A 17,525-nucleotide genomic window follows, 5' to 3' on the forward strand; every position below is an offset into this window, starting at 1 on the left:
CTGAAAAGATTTTGAAACATTAGTTTAATAGTTTTTGTTGGTGTTGATGGTGTTGAAGAGCTTGAAAAGGGTGGGTAAAGTTGAGGGACATAGAAAATAAGAACTAGGAGATTTCCTCCATATGTCTTCATAATACAGTTCAATTATTGTGGTGATTATCTTTGACCATTCTTTGGCAGACTTGAAGTATAATCAGTTGGGTAAGAGATTAATGATATTGGTTAGGGACAATATTATCAGAGATGCATTAAGTAAACAGAGAAAAAGGTTGGAGTTACACATTTTTAAGACTTAAATTCTTTGTTAAGTTAATATACTCAATGTCTATAAAGGTAAATGACCCACTATGACCCCTGCTGATTGTATTAAACAATTTATATCATGCTTCTTTCTCTGAATCTCTTCATCAGGCCAATTTTAGTCAAATTTTAGCATCTATATAAAAGCTGGGGAAATGTAATTGTAATTTGATCCACATTTCATCTCATTATATTCTATATAAAAACAGATTAACGCACTATTAGGAACCCTTTGATGGAGGCTTTCTGACCATTTACTATGACTAGTGATGTGGTTTCTTGTGAAAAAGGGCATGTTTACTGACTTATATTCATATCTGTTATTATAAAGGTGTAACAATCTAAATCAATACATAGTGTTTGAGTACACATTGTGTTTGAGCATATATTAAATACCAGGTCTAAGATGTGCAAAGATGATATTCTTAAGGAGAATTTTCACTCTTATTTCATTTCTTTTCCATTGTTCTTTCTTTGTTTCTATGACCCTTTCCTTTTCTGATATCAAAGTTCCTTTGTTTCTTTTTCTCTCTGGCTCTCTGTTAAAGATACTTTTAAAGGAAAATTTGAGTTAAACCCAAGCTACTTTCATTGAAAAGAATTAGTATAGTTCTCTGAACATGCCTATTGTTTGCTTAGAACCTAGTGTCAATGAGGGCACAATGCTCGTCTTGATTCTTATATGAACCTTTGCTCTATTCCATTGCCTTGGATTACTGCTCTAAACACTGGAACTTGCTAAAGACCAGGTGAGAGGATTTGGTGATCAAAACACTTGAAAACATGAAAAATGCATCCTTTCCTTGTACCATCCTTGTTAATAAAAGTCAAATCATCATTTAGGGCCTTACTTTAAAACAAAATTATTACTAAAATTAGTAGTAAGGGAATGTGTAAAAGTGAAAGGGCTGTAAAAGGATGTTGTTATGCTAATTTTTCCTTTCACCCCAATTGGGTAACTTTCAAGACATTTCCCCCCACCCCCCATATTGTTTGCTTTTCTTCCTGATATCCTTGGATACATTGCTAGGCCTTTATTTTTTGTTCCTCAAATGTCAATGCCAGCTTTGGCAGCTAACACTGCTGGCTCAAGTGAAGGAATGGCTGAAGGCTCCTTTGGAGACCCACTTCACTGGTTATTTTAATTGCTCCCAGGAATTATTATTGAGTAGTACTATAGGATAGCATTTCCTTATCCACAGAGTTTAGGAATTCTGCCCAGTAAAAACTGGTATTGGATAAAGATTTTGACTGGAAAGACTAGTAAATGGTTCAAATTTTATAGTCCACCCCTAAAACTATATATAGAGGCTTCTACCATATTCTTAGAATTTGGTGTAGTTATCATGGAAGCTTTCCTCATTGATCTTTTTCTTCTTATGGTCAGAAAGAAAATTTGCAGAACTTAATATTATCTTCTTAATCATCTTCTTCTAGGATACAGTATATAGAGTGATCAGTTTTATTTTATTTTTTTTTGCTTTCCTTTTCTATATTCAAAGATATCAGGGAAAGAATACACTTGTGAATGATCTGGGCTGAGCTTTGAAAACAATTGTTTTTTTAAACAATACTATTGTTGTGATGTCTGATCTAGTAAAGGACTGCAAAATACTATTTTCTGTTAGTGTAAAGAAGCTATTTATACTTCTTGAGATATAACACTACAGAAAATTCTGGGCACGTATCCATTAGATATCTTCTCTAACTTAGCTTCTTCTGATTATGGAAGAGAGGTTTCTGAGATAAAAGATTGTGGTTTTGAAATCTTTTAAGGTATAACTAATTTGCAACCAACTATCATACAAAACTGGTGACTTTGTATAGGTCACATTTTAAGAATAGCTTAATATTTGTAGGTTAACCAGGCACCAGTGACACATGCCTGTAATCCTAGTTTATCAGGAGGCTGAGATCTAAGGATGACAGTTTGAAGCTAGCCCAGGCAAGCAAGGCTGAGACTCTTATCTCCAATTAATCACTGAAGAAACTGGAAGTGGAACTGTTGCTCAAGTGGTAGAACAAAGAAAAAGCTCAGGGAGAGTGCTCAGGCCATGAGTTTAAGCCGCAGGATTGGCACCCCCTCAAAAACACTGGCAAATTAACAATTGGAAATCAATGGAGATAAGGTATGATAGACTTGTTTAATTGTTTTTTAAGCATTTTCATCACTTATTAAAACAAAAATAATACTAATTTTTAATAGTAGTCCAAATGACATTAGGTAAAATGGGATGAAATGGAAGCTTTATTGAACTACATTGGGAATCAAAATGACCTTGACTTCTTTGATAAAACTGTTACTTTAAAGACCCCAAGTTTTCTTGATCATCCTTCCTTCTATTCATGCCTTTTAAATTGACATTTGTGAAATTTTGCAGTGGTCTTCTACTTTTGACAGCACATTCAAGTTCACCCTAGACTCTAGAATTGTTCATTTAATTTGTTTTGGTTAATGGCATGTTAGTAAATGTAACATGTACAGAGGCTTGTTAAAAACACTTGTGGATTTCTAACACTCTTACCCTATTCTATCACTGTGAAACACACTTGGGTTATCCTGATGAAGGATAATTTAGCTTAGTTTACTCTACTTTACCCAGTGAAGTTCATCCTAGATGGGCCAGAAGATAGCCAAGAACAAGATATGTTAGTAAGGTCCTCTAAAACCAGAAAAAAATGCCCCGCTGATCTGCAAACACATGAGCTAAATGCTATGTTTTAAGCCACATTTCGAGTTAGACTTGGAGCACTCTGTAACTTGCAGTGATTGTGAATACTGAGTATAACCTCAGATACCTTTGTCAAAAGAAACAACTAGGCAAATGTCACTAATAATCTTGAAGTGATTTCTTGTTATTCCAATGACAATATGTTTCATGATGGTTTCAAGAATTTCCTAGAGCAAGTCATCCAGTGGTTTTTGTGTGAAGGTTAAGTAGAATAGATTTTCTCTGTGAAGGATTCTAGAGATATTCTACCAGAGATTCACAGTCTGTACATTTGCCTAATATATGTTAACCTTATGAGACAGAATAATTTAGTTCCTAATGAGAGAGAAGGCAGAAAATACAAACAGGGCATGTCATTAAGTACATATAGTAGGAAACAATTGACAACTGTTATATGCTGAATAGTGCCATTTTGGTCAATGATGGACCATATTTGTAAGGGTGGTCCTAAGTCTTATTATACCTAGTGACAACACTTATTCTATATAAGTATAGTCTATGTCGTCCAATGACAAAATTCTGTATCCTTATCACATGTGACTTCTGAGTGTATGTCCTTGATCAAAAGTAACTTTTGACTATGAAAAAGAAGTCTTCAGTGGAGTCAGTAAAATGAGCAAAATGAGGCTCAAAAAAGTGAAACTCAGTTTACATTTCAGGCAAGCTAATATAAAAATGAATTCTGTGAATAATAGAGTGAGATTTCAGAACTTAACTCTATTCTCTGAAAGCTCAACTTATTAAAGAGGAGTAAAGATTGGATGAAAAGAGGCAAAGAGGTAGTTTTGGCAGGGGCATGATTCTTTAATTTGTTCTCCATGCTTTGAAGTCAGATGACTGATGTCTTTTTTAATTTCCAACTATATAGTATTGCTATTTCATTCACTTTCTTTTGTGATAAAAGTCTGTTTCTTTAGTGAGTATACAAAGAGTAGCTGGCTGAGAGTCCTCTGGACAGAGTCAAAGCATCATTGAACACATCTTAACAGTCATGGCCTTTCATTCATCTGGAGCTTGTACTCGGAGAAGGGATGTTGGGTGGGGGATCTGTACTTGTTTAATTCATCATATTACTTGGAAAGGTCCTTATTATTTTGCACAGCAGTGTGGTCACCTGGCGGTAGGTCATTAGCATTTAGTCTTTTCCTTACAACAATGCACCACATGTTAATTAGAGGATTCTGAAAGCTAAGTAACCTGTTTTAAAATCAGACATTTTAATTTGCAGCTTTAATGGCTGTTTTTATAATAACTGGCTTTATTGGGGGTAAAAGCACTTCTCACGTTCCCCTAGCAAGGCAGAGTATAACACAAGCTGACAAAATTAAAAACCTCATAATGCGACCTTTGCCTGGGATAAAAGGCTGTTTCATAACAATTTCCTTTTGTTCTTTGTTTAAGCCATTACTCTAAAAAGGAGCCTCCGATTAATCTAAGTAAATGCATCATTACAGTACTAATCCATGTCCTTCTGTCAGTGTCTGTTTTAATTAAATAAGAAATGCTAGCAGAAAGATATCACGCACAAAGCTGTGATTGGAGAAGGAAGCACTGGTTGATGAAGGAAAAGATTAAAAAGAGCTTTGCTGTTTTGTCCATTTGCATTCCAGATGCCATAGTATTGCAGGATGAAAAGAAAACTTACAAAAGAGTTTAACACATTTCACTCTATAGATTAAAATAATGGGATTTACCAATGAAATTCTAATCATCCAACTTATCACATGTTAGACATTCCAAAACAAGGAACTGAACAGCTTGGGGTGTGTCTTTTAAACCTTTTATTCTAAACTGTGTTGTATTTGGGAAACCATACCTGCAAAATTAACTTGTTTTTCTTTCTTTCTTTTTGGTGGAATTGATAGTGAAGCCTGGTGGTAGAATACCATATACACTTTTTCCCTTTTAAAGTATCATTCAAGTTTTAGTTTATTCTTTTTGGAGCTGGCATTCTACTAATAAGATGTTAAGAATTAGGGTGCTTAATTGATTGTTAGTAATGAAAAGAACATTTAATACATGCTTATAAGATAAATATTACTACATTTATACACAGAAAGTCTTCTGCACAGGAGAGTTGCAGGATTCCCATGGTGAGGGCCTTCTTCATATACAGGCCATTATTTGATGTAATGAAAAGAGAAAGTGTGCAACAGTGAGATTGTTAATTAATTTAGTCTAACAAGATGAAGATAAATGAAGCAAAGCACAGATTGAATGAAGCAAGAGGTCTTATTTACAATTTAATATGTTTTTATATAAAACAGATTTCTCTTGGTAAAAAAAAAAACACACAAATGACTCTCCCATCCCAAATAACCACCAACAAAAGAAATATACTCCCAGCCTACAACTCAACACTAAAATCCTGGCCTGACTTTCAGAAAACATGTACTGTGGCTCCGTATAGAAGACAGGTTTATGGTGTGTAAACAGTGCTTTTCTACTGCTAAGAATCCTACACTAGTTAACCTTTAACTTCAGTATTTTTATTATTCTCCCAATAGACTGGCGATGACCATAGGAATAATTATCTGAAAACCTTGAATTTCTTGTATTCAGGTTATCTTGAGACATCGTGCTGCAATTATTTAATAATCATCTGATTTTAATTGTCATTTTATCAAAGAAAAGAAGCTCAAAAGTGGGAAAGGAAAAGAAAAAAAGTAAAAACTATGTGCCTTTTACATGTGCATGAATCCCGTAGCAATTATACAGAATTCTTAAATTAGCCTTATTTTTTATAGTCTCCTTTTCAGAGATTAATGAGCTTTATCCAGTATTTGACCTTTCATCATTCTTGCTTTCTGCTCAGAAGTACTTCCTTCCTTCCTACTGTAGCCAGAAAAGACTGTCTCTTATCTTATGTTACTGTAGGCAGTGGTAACAGGCCTTTCTACAAATGGTGTTATTATGGTCACTATGTTTTTATCTCAGAGGTCAGGAACAAATCCATGCTACTGCTTCTAAGGATTCAATAAATAGGACTTTTTATCCAGACAATCGCCTTTTATGTTACTTTTAAACAAAACTACTAGTCCATCAAGAGTTTCAAAAGAAAACAATTCTACAGAGTGCCGGTATGGCCTCACAGACCAATCATCATGGCACCCATTCTCCAGTCCTTTATTTTTCAAGTCCACAACAATAGGTTGTTGATTCAATGGACAAGACCAGAACAATTAAGTTCTCTGTTTAGCAGCAGTGCAGCATTTTAATGCCCTTCTCTAATAATGGTCTCATTATTGTTATTCTAAGACTGGGCCTCAGGAGGAGGAATATTTGCTGGAGGTACGTCATTATTTTGCAAATTTCGATTAGCTCATCATGTTGTCTGTAGTGTGAAAATCGTAGCTAATTAGGGCAGCCAGTTAGACTACCAGCTTTTGAGCTTATGAGTTAAAAGGTAGCATACTTGATAGGCCAGTGATGTGAAAAAGGTGGTAAAAAGGAGGATTAGAGCAGTTGCCTTAGTAACTCCAACTCCCATCTGTGAGGGGACAATGGACTTGTGTTTCTCCCCCACCTTGGTGTAAAAATTGGTTTTGTTTTGAAAGGACAGGGTTCTTTTTATGACAATCTGGAATTCAGCCCAACTGAGTGTAGTTTTAGTTGTTAGGAGAGACCATTGGGGATAGGAAAGATGAAAGGTCATGGTGAGCTTCAAGGACATGAAAGGTTGTTGTCTCATGTAACAATAGTAGATTGTGTTTTTTCCCCCTAATATTTCTAGCCAGGCCGAAGTCAGGTGATGGAACAAATACCTGCAGTTTAGTCAGGTGAAACAGGAGGGAGTGGGGGAAGGAAAAAAAAGAAAAGAGGGGGAAGAGAGTTTATGCTCTGCTAAAAGAAATAACAAAAGGGTAACTCCAATTTACTTCTACTAAACAAAGTGGTATTTCTTTGTCACCACTTCTGACATTCCGGTGTGCCTTGGATGGCTTGCCTCTGAGGGCCATCACATCTCTGGGAAGCTCTCCAATGTGTTATGAAATGTGATTTAAAGCTTTCTTCTTGAATTCCCAGGAGTAACAGTGATGTGATATTTAACAATAAATTTAGTTGTAGCTTTCTCACATTATTGGTGCTCTTAAAAGGTTTTCTGTCAAATGCACACTGAATAAAAATGAATGATAAATATGAAAGAAATTTGTTTCACCACTCTACAGGGTTTTTATCATAAATTCTATGACTTCCATCACAGAAAGTTTACAGGAAACTGTTTAGATGTTGCTGCAATAGCAGAACAAATTTTTCTCTTATGTACATAAGAAAATGTCACAAATTTAAGGGATATTGGGAGTTGGAAGTAGTAGGAAAAGAATTGAATACAGTGCCATTTCTTTAAAATCCTCAAAACCAAATCACCCTCTCTGGGTTTAAAATTCATCTTACCAATATTAAAAATACTTGGTGTAGTTATTGCTCTGTGTGTGTGTGTGTGTGTGTGTGTGTGTGTGTTAAGAATCAGAGAGAGTATAGGAACAATAGCACTTTATTTGTAAGCAAAAAAGTCCTCCTTTGGATGATCTCAGAAACCTTCCTAGTTTTTCTTCTCTATTGTCCCCAAACAACCCTTATGTGATTGAAGCTGGACCTGGTCCAGGGGGTTGGGGAGATTTTCAAGTTCTCTTTTAATCCTAAACCTTTGTTTCTTTTTCTAGCCAACTGTCCTTATTGCTGTAGCCTTTATTCTTTTGAGAAGCTGTGTTGCTTTAATTTAGTATAGATGTCTCAGATTTGACATAATAGTATCATGCAATTTCAGAGTTTAATAACTTTTGTGATCATCTAAGCAAATTTTTATATTTGAAAACTAAGGAAAGTGAGGCTTGGATTGTCCAGAGAGGCAAATGGATCAGTTTTCTACATTGTTTAAAACCTGAAATCGAAGAATAATAGAAAAGCATTATAGGAGCATGTTTCATTTGTTCACAGTCATTTTAGTGGTTGAAGAGGGACAGAATAAAACAGAGGGGTTGGGATTCAGATAAGAGTTTGTGTTAACTATTAAAGCTCCATTTTAAGTAAATGGATAAATGGATGGTGGAGTGTTTTGTATCAGTGTGATGTCCCCTCCCCTCAAAGCATCTTACGTATACATCTATTCCCAGTTGTAGCTCTATAACTCTAAGGTAATAACATTGTTGTTTGGTTTGTTTGTTTGTTTTCTTGTTTTAGGATCTGAAAACCTCTTTTGATCTAGACATTATGTTATATACTTTCATACATATTATAATTTACAATTTCAATTCTTTGTTTTCTAGTATGTTAAATTACTTGTTTCTTAGCTTTTGTTATTTAACTTTATTAAACATAAGAATTGTGTTATGATTGAAAATATAATATACATTTGACAGAGTATTGTCAGACCATAGATTTAGATTTATGTTTTATTCAAACACATATATTCTAAAATATTCATAATATTAACACCAATAAATATTGTGGCTTAGTTTTAAGATCATTTAGAAAATATTTAGAAATTTAAGATCATGTCTAATTTTACCTTATTTCATATTAAAGAAATTTTCCCCTTCATAATATGTTTTATTTCCATCTCTCTGGGTATAGAGAAAAAAAAAACATGTTAAGCTTGTTTGCTGGTCTTTCATCAGTGTCCAGGGCAGTGCCTGGCTCAGAAAGACTCAAAAAATTGAGTATATGGAAAAAAAAATTGAGTATATGGCAAAATTGAGTCACACTGACCTACTTGATTATAGTATCCCATAAAATCCCATCATTCCTTCAAGATTGTGCTTATGCATTATCTTCTTAGTGAGATCTACCTTTACTTTATTTAAAAAAACAAGCAATTTGCTTGGAACAGGTGGCTCATACCTATAATCCTAGCTACTCAGGAGTCTGAGTTCTGAAGATTGTGGTTCAAAGCCAATCCAGGCAGTCTGTTGGACTGTTATCTCCAATTAATCCCTAAAAAGCCAAGTGGCTCAAGTGACAGAGCACTAGCTTTGAGCAAAAAATACCTCATAGACAGTGAACTCAGTGTTCCTGAGTTCAAACCCTAGGACTGGCACACAAAAAAATTTCAAGTGTCTGTTTTTCAAGTCAGGATAAATCTTCTCTTCTTCATATAAGCAATCTTTATCAGTTAATTTGTGTACTGATCAAGGATTCTAAGTTTCTCAGGTTTAGTATGCATATTGTCTGCTTAAATCAAATCATAGACCTTGGATCTTAGCTAGTATTGGGACAAATGCCCCAAGCTATTGCCATAAGAAGTCAGTCTGAACTTTAACTTTGAGTAGATGTTTCTGGATGAGAAATGCCACCACTATCACCGTAAATGATCCTTTTCTTTAGCAAGAAGTCCTTCTAGTAAGATTGCTTACATTTGTTTTACATTTATTTTACATTGTTTGTTGTACATTCTGGGATGATTTTTCTTTACTCTTCTTGTTTTTCCAAAGACATTTCACAAACTCCTGTTATTTTTATATACTTTTCTTTAAAAGTTATAAGATAATAATATAAAACAACACCATCTCATGTCTTTTGTGTATATGTTAATTATAATCTTTTATAACATATAACTACAGTAATCATTTATATTTACATGTTACTTATAATTTCACAATTATTTTATTAAACATGTTACTTATAATTTATACTTTATAATTTATACTTACATTTTAATTTCATATTGTCATTTTATAAAAATAAACAACAGGACATACAGAACTGAAAAGAGACAGTCTAATAATAGGTAAATATGTTCTACATAATCAGTTTTGCACTTGACTGAAGACCATGAACATTTCAAATCTTCTGAGTTTTATTCAGTACAATTTGTTCACTTTTGATCATTTTAAACTTCTCTCCAGATTATATCATCATTTTTGATGACCTTTCTAAATAAATTTCATGAAAATAAACACGTTTAAAATGAAACAAATGTATTCATTTAATTTAAATTTCATTTTTCTAATTTTGTATCAGTGTCTTGTGCTGTTGCCTAAGTTGGCCTCAAATTCTCTATCTTCCTGCCTCTAAGAAGGTCGAATTAATGGGATGGGCCACTGTTCCCACCTTTTAAATTTTATTTTCCCTGAACTACTGTTTCAGTTCTCAAGGACTTTTATTGTGATTCTTTTTTTTTTTTTCTGTAGTCATTAGCTTTTTCTTCTTTCTGACTATAAACATGGGTTTTTGTATAGCAATTTGTGAAATCATAGATTGCTGTGTTTGTTCTTTGACCTTTTAATTAGATGTTCGTTTTACATCTCTGATGTAACTATACTCATCATGTCAAGTACAGATCAGACTAGGTAGTGTCAACAAGGATAGAAATAGCCTTGGAAATAAGTTAATATAACAAACAAAACATGTTAGGTAAAAAATTGGACAACAGAAACCAACAAGTGTAGCATATTATGAATATGATATGCTAAAAACAAAATATTAAAGTGCCTAATAAAGTGATTAATAAAGTAGAACAAGCAAAGAAATGCAAAGTCAAACAAAATGAAAGAAATAAAACAACAAAAAATCAACCTCAGGCAACTTAGACCTTTGGTCACAATGTAGTCACTATATAGAATTAAAAGATGTTTTGTTTCTGAATGGTTTGAATGTGGAAGATTACCAAGGCTATGGAAGAATCATAGTCTTAGATGGACCAATGCATTCAGATACAAGAAAATGAGGTAGAATATTAATTACTAGAATCAAGGCGAAAGGTCAAGGTCAAGTTAGCAACAAGAATAATTTTATTGAGTCTCAAGACATCATGTGGGTATCTTTCCAATAAGTCCCAAATGGTCCTAGAGCTACATAAGAATCAAATGGGATGCTTAGGATACCGGAAATAGGGTGCAGTTATGTACACACACACACACACACACACACACACACACACACACACACACACACGCACACACACACGCGCACACACACACACACACACATACACACACACACCCATCCCAGATTGTACTAATGCAAGTATTTACAGGTTACATTTGGAGAAAAGTGCCCTAAGACCTGGGATGGTACTTACTCTGAGATAAGGGACCTACTGGCTACAACTGCAGAGGAAGGAGGCATTTAGAATTGGTAGTCAGACCTTTTTATTAAGAGGAAACTTTAGCTCTTATTCAGGGAACTGAGTTGTGTTTATCTGCATATGTGAGAAAGCAGTAAACAGGGGCTGGTATGCACTGGACTCTGGTGCTTTAAGCTTGTTCGTTGTTTTTTTTTTTTTTTTTTGCTTCATGCCTCTTGTTTCCTGTGTTTATGACCTCAGTGCTTCTGTAATACCTAACAAAGATTTATACCTTTTCAAGTAAAAAGTAAGGCTCATTGTTTTCTGTGCTTGATTGAAACTGTCCTCAATTTTGCTTTCCTTTTGTTATCTGAATGATTAAATTTCCTCTGGTCCATCCCCCTTCATAAATTGAGTTAGGTCTGAGTTAAGCAGAGGGCTGTAATGCTAAGGGTTAACCAGAAGAGAATTACAAATGAACTATCTAGAAAGTTGATTATTAATCCAGCTAGAGAAGAAATATCCTTTTACTTAGCAAGAATGAGTATCCAAAGAGCTGATAATATTGTTCAGGCAGTGAGGTGGAATGGCAGAGCTTGGTAAGTAAAACAAAAGTTGGAATTAATCTTTTATATCTATTTTTGTATGAGTACAATGTTGATACATTTAAGCAATGATGTCTAATATGAATTTAAAAGCTGGTAGAACAAATCTAAAAAGTTCCAAATGTATTTGTTAATGAGTTCCCTGTATAGGCTATCGGTAGAAGTTAATTTTGTATTTACATAAAGAGATAAATGTGTTTAATTTTGAATATTTATAAAAATACATGATTAGATTTGTGACTAAGAACAAGGAAGTGGGCATGGAGGAATAAATAGTAAAACAATCCAAGTCCAAGCCTCAAAGAATATAAACTGAAGAATCTTGAGTGACAAACTATTTCTTAGTTTTTTTTTTTCTTCAAAAGAGCAATGCTGGATTTTTTGGTATTAAAATATAATTTAAAGTCTAATATTCACATATAGATTCAGTGAGCTACTTTTCAGACATCTAGGTAACAAAAACTGTCACAGGTTCTGGTATTTTCAGGGTCCCAGGACTCATTTTATGGTAATGTTTAAAGACCTTTTCTAAAGACAGCTTTTATTGTATTTGTGAATTCGAAGGAAAGAGAAATGAAAGGATCTGTGCTATTTGTACAAAGAAAATTAAGTGAAAAGATATGATTTTAATAATGTTCTTCTACAAAAGACTGCTCCTGCAGTTGTAGCAGAAATTTTGATGTCAATATTCAATTCTATAAGATTGAAGTTTTTCACAGATTGCTTGATTCTGCAAAGATGAACCTTTAAAATATAATATAGACCATAATGAATATCATCAAAGCTCTGTATAATCATAAATGATGTTAATATAGCATTGTTATTTTTAGAAGTTAGTGAACATATTACTACATTTGCCTTAAATTGCAAATGCAGAATTTTTACCTTTTCTTAAAATGGGTATTTTTAGTAATAATAAAAAAGACCTGAAATTAATAGCTTGTGCTTATAATTTAAATGAACACAGGAAAGTATCTATTTCAAATAAGTTTAAATTCAATATTGGAAATAAATACTATAGGTTTATTTGTGTTAGTTGATATGTGTATTTGTGAATATATAGAATAAGTATGCACCCAGATACCAGCATACCATTTGGCCTTATATATTTAGCTCTTTTTAAGCTCTAATGTTTTAGCCTATACTTAGGAATGAAATAGTAAGCTACATAAGTGAAAAAAAAATAGCTAAAATATATGGAGCTTTCTCTGCATCAATTGTGAAATTGTTGGGAACCTCTGAGGATTGTAATATATACTTAAAAAAAGATAAACTACTCTGATATTAAACATCTGATAAACATCTGATATTAAACATCTAGAAAATAAACACCCAGAAGCCAAATGTAAGAAGAAAAATGCCTACATTCTATATGCTTGTCTTAAAATTAAGAATCTTTAATACAGGACTAGGAAAGGAGAGGTTATGAACCAATGAATTCTTAATTCTTATTAATTCTTTAAAATATTATGATAATTTCACTAAAACAAATGCATTTAAATGTATAAAAGCAGCATAACAAATATCTAATGTATATATCTCTATATATCTATCACTAAAACAAAGGTATTTAAATGTTTAAAAGTAGTATAACAAATCTAGTGTATCTCTCTCTACATATATCTATATAACAAATATATTTATTTTAAAAACTTACTGTTTTAGTTGAAAACCTACCCAATTTTATATCTTCTTCATGTCAGAGATAAAGCCCTTCTTGAATTTATTTTCATTCCTATACTTTCTTTTGACCTAGATCTAAATTCATATTCATCGTGTGTTATGAAATCCCACCATTCATTTGCTTTTTGTTATACTTTAAACCAAAACCACAGCAAACTAAACCACCAAAACCACCATTATTAACAATAGCTTCTTAGCATAAAAGTCCCTGGCCCTGGAAAGTCTGGTTGCTACCTTGCCAGAATCAATTCTTGCTTTTCCCCCATTCTTCTTTCTAATTCAGTTATTGTGTTGGTCTCTTGAGACTTTTTGGACCCTCCAATTTCTCTCCTAACAAAGGTCTTCACCTAATGCTGTCTTTTCTATGGAAATGCATTTCATTCCAGTGTTCATCAGGTAGATTTCTTCTTATTCTTTAGGTCCCCAATTTCAATTTAATTTCTTTTGAGAAACCTCTGATTGCTCCAATTAAAATTTCTTTGCCTGCAAAGATCTTGCTGTTTATATCTATATCTATATCTACATGATATTTTTAAAATTAAATGTCTGTCCTTCACTTTGGACTGGTCTATTTCTTAGTATGTAATACACACAGTGTTGCACATTATAGGCACTCAATAAATATTTGGTTTTATCAGGGAGAGGAATGTAGGGAATGAGAAAGAAGAACAAAAGGGGATTGAAGGAAGAAAGAAGATTACATAAAATTGGAGTCCATTGGTTCATTTGGACATATTGTTTAGACAAAAGCATCCAGCTTGATGATAGCCAAAGATTGAGATGATGGAGATGGTAGGGACTTTCTGATTCTTACCTTTAAGTATAGAAATCTAGCAGCTTTTCTTTATTGCTCTTTCTCATTTTCCATTGTAATCTCTTACTTTTTTGTTCTCATTTTACTTTTTTGTTCTCATTTTGAGAACTATGTATTCCTATACACAGAAAGTGAGTTTTTAAATTCTAAATTTATAGTGTGGGGCCAGTGGTTAACATTCTATTGTGTAAATGCTATATTTTTTCTCTAAAAATCTGCAAAAATTTGTCTCATGTATGGAAATATTTGATACATTTGCAGAAAACAATCATGAATCTACCTGTAAGAGTTTTAAGGTTGGATAATTGTAAAATATTCAGTGTGATAGCTGCTGTTTTTTGTCAGTTATGGGGCTTGAGCTCAGGGCCTGGGTGCTGTCCCTGAGCTTTTTTATTCAAAGATAGTGCTCTACCACTTTGAGGAAAATTGATAAGAATAGTGGATTCAAGGGATAGATAATATGGGAAATAATGGAAGAGATGACTCTGATCAAGATGCATTCTACACATAAATGTATACGTCAAATTGACGCCCCTTATATAATTATTTGAAGATAATAACAAAAGGTAGAGGGAAATATATGTTACATATATACACATAAGCAGACAAGTAGAAATTCTCATTGCCTTTTTAAAAATTTTATTTTATTGTAAAAATGCTGTACAGAGGGGTTATAGTTACACGAGTAAGATAATGAGTACATTTCTTGTCAAGCATTGTTACCCCCTCCTTTGTTTTTCTCCTACTATCCCTTCCCTCCCCCACCTCTTTCACTCCCTCTCCCCCAAGTTGTAAAGTTAATTTCCAACATAGTGTCTTGTGGGTCTCATTGTTGCAATGGGTCATCCTGTGCCCTTGTTTCAGTATTTTGTTATTCTCCTTCCCCTCACCAAATTAGATAAATGTAGTAGGATTTTTTTTTAAAGAAAAATGTCAGGTAGATAAATGGTTTACTTAAGCCTTCCCTCTCTCCATCCCTTATTTTCTTCCTTCCTTCCTTCCTTCTTTTTTTTTTTTTTTTGTTAATCGGTCCTGGGGCTTGAACTCTGGGCCTGAGAGCCATCCCTCAGCTCTTCAGCTCAAGACCAGCACTCTACCACTTGAGCTACAGCGCCACTTCCGGTTTTCTGGTGGTTTATTGGAGATTAAGAGTTTCCCGGGCTGGCTTTGAACCACGATCCTCAGATCTCAGCCTCCTGAGTAGCTAGGATTACAGGCGTGAGCCACCAGCGCCTTGCTTCTTTTCCCTCCCTCCCTCCCTCCCTCCCTCCCTCCCTCCCTCCCTTCCTCCCTCCTTTCCTTGCTTCCCTCTTTTATTTTGTAATTCTATGTTTTTTTTTTTTTCTTTCTTTTCTTTTGGTCATACTGGCGATTTGAATTCAGAGCCTCGTATTTACTAGGCTGGCAAAACACTGTTAGGCTATGCCTCCAATGTTCGTTGTCTGTAGTTATTTTTAGGATAGGGTGTCACTTCCCACTTGGGCAGGCATATGAACCTTGATTTACGTACTTACTCACCTTTGCTGGGATCACAGGTGTGTATCACTGCACCCAGCTTCCCTTTTCTGGAGAGATAGCATCTCACAGATTTTTCTGTCCAGGCTCCCACCAATCACAGCCTCTCTTGCATTGGCATTATGCCACCGCTCTCAGCTATGGGTTGAGAAAGGATTATGTGAACTTTTCTGTACAGCCCCTCTAAAATCCTCCCCTTTTCAGCTTCCTGAGTAGTGAGGACTATAGGCAGAAGTCACTGGCACTTGGATTTCTATATTTTAATTTTTGGAAGAATGAAGTATGCTTTTCCAAGAATATTTATTACATTTTATTATTTATTTTTATTAATTTACATCAGTTGTACAGTATAGAAGTTTCACTGTGTTATTTCCATATATGCATGTAGTCAACTTTGATCAAATTCACCTCGTCTATTACTCTTATCTCCCCATTTTAGGTATAATTCTATGGATTTCATTATATATATACATATATATATATATGTATATATATGAAGAATTTCAACCATATCCATCCTCTTCTTTCACCTAAGTCTGTGTTTATACTTGAGTCATTCTTTTTCTTTTGGGTCTAGATTTCACATCCCACCTCCCCTTTTTTTTGTTTCTCAGTACTGGGGATTGAACTCAGGACCTCACATTTACAGTCAGGCATTCTACCACTTGAGCCGCACTTCTAGCCCCTATATTTCACATATTTGAGAGAATATATATTAGTCTTTCTGAATCTGTCTTACTTATTTTACTTAACATGATGATATTCAGTTCCATTCTTTTTTTCTCTCCACTCAAGGCTGGCATTCTATCACTTTGGCGACACTTCCATTTTTTTATTTTCTGTTAGAGATAACAGGAGATAATAGTCTCTTGGACTCCTCTGCCTGTTATGTTTTTGAACCTCGATCCTGATATTAGCCTCCTGAGTAGCTAGGATTACAGGTGTGAGCCACTAATGCCTAGCTCCATCCTTTTATTTATTTTTTATTTGTTCTTGTGTGTTTTCTTGATGATAAGCCATTCTAATTGGGGTGAGATGCAATCTCAATCCTCTTTTGATTTGCATTTCCTTTATAACTAAGATACTAAACATTTTTTCATGCATGTATTTATTGGCCATTTGTACTTCTTTTTAACTTTTGAACTCATTTCCTATTTGTTTACTGGATTTCTTTTAGTTTTTAAATTTTTTGAGGTCTTTGTATATTCTGTATATTAATATCTTGTCAGATAAATCCTTAGCAAAACTTTGCTATCATTTTGCAGGTTGTCTCAATTCTGGAAATTGTTTTCTTTGTTGTTTAGAGTTTTTAATATGTAATTCTATTATTTTCAACTGGATTCATATTGAAAAATAATTCTATATGCCTACAGTTTCATGTGTTTTCCCTACAATTTACTGTAGTACTTTTGAAATTTTAAGTCCTATATAAAAATCTTTGATGCATTTCAAATTGAATTTTTTGCGTAAGTTGAGGAATTCAGTTTCAATTTTCTATGTATGGCTATGGACATCCATTTTTTTAAATGGTATGTATTGAAGAGAATTTTACTTTAACTTATGCTTTTAGCTCCCCCCTATCCCTCAATTTTTAAAAATTAGATGCATGTATCTGTGTGGGCTTATTTCTGAAGCTTCTATTCTGCTTCATTGGTCTACATCTCTGTTTTTATGCCAATAACAAGTTGTTTTGTTTCTATACCCTGTAGTATTATTTGAACACAAGTATTGTGTCATGGGGTCTGAACTCTGGGCCTGGGCGCTCTCCCTCAGCTCTTCAGCTCAAGGCTAGCGCTCTACCACTTGAGCCACAGCACCACCTCTGGCTTTTTTCTTTCTGCTTATGTGGTGCTGAGGAATCGAACCCAGGGC

General features: G+C 34.0%; 1 protein-coding gene across 13 annotated transcripts in view; it reads left to right on the top strand.

Annotated features, from left to right (window-relative positions):
* Sox6 (SRY-box transcription factor 6) overlaps positions 1-17,525 on the top strand; it is a 605,718-nt gene that overhangs the window by 206,509 nt on the left and 381,684 nt on the right. The window contains exon 1 of one of the 13 annotated variants that reach the window (XM_070032835.1): positions 1,010-1,048. The exons of 11 other annotated variants lie outside the window; for them this stretch is intronic. The gene's annotated coding sequence lies outside the window, so the exon portion shown is untranslated. Of the gene's footprint in view, positions 1-1,009; positions 1,049-11,582; positions 11,636-17,525 lie in introns of those variants that run through there. One more of the 13 variants, XM_070032834.1, reaches the window with a different exon arrangement.

Source organism: Dipodomys merriami, unplaced genomic scaffold (genome assembly GCF_024711535.1).
Source record: "Dipodomys merriami isolate MVZ:Mamm:240054 unplaced genomic scaffold, mDipMer1.0.p SCAF_21, whole genome shotgun sequence".
In the NCBI taxonomy this organism is placed as follows: Eukaryota; Metazoa; Chordata; class Mammalia; order Rodentia; family Heteromyidae; genus Dipodomys; species Dipodomys merriami.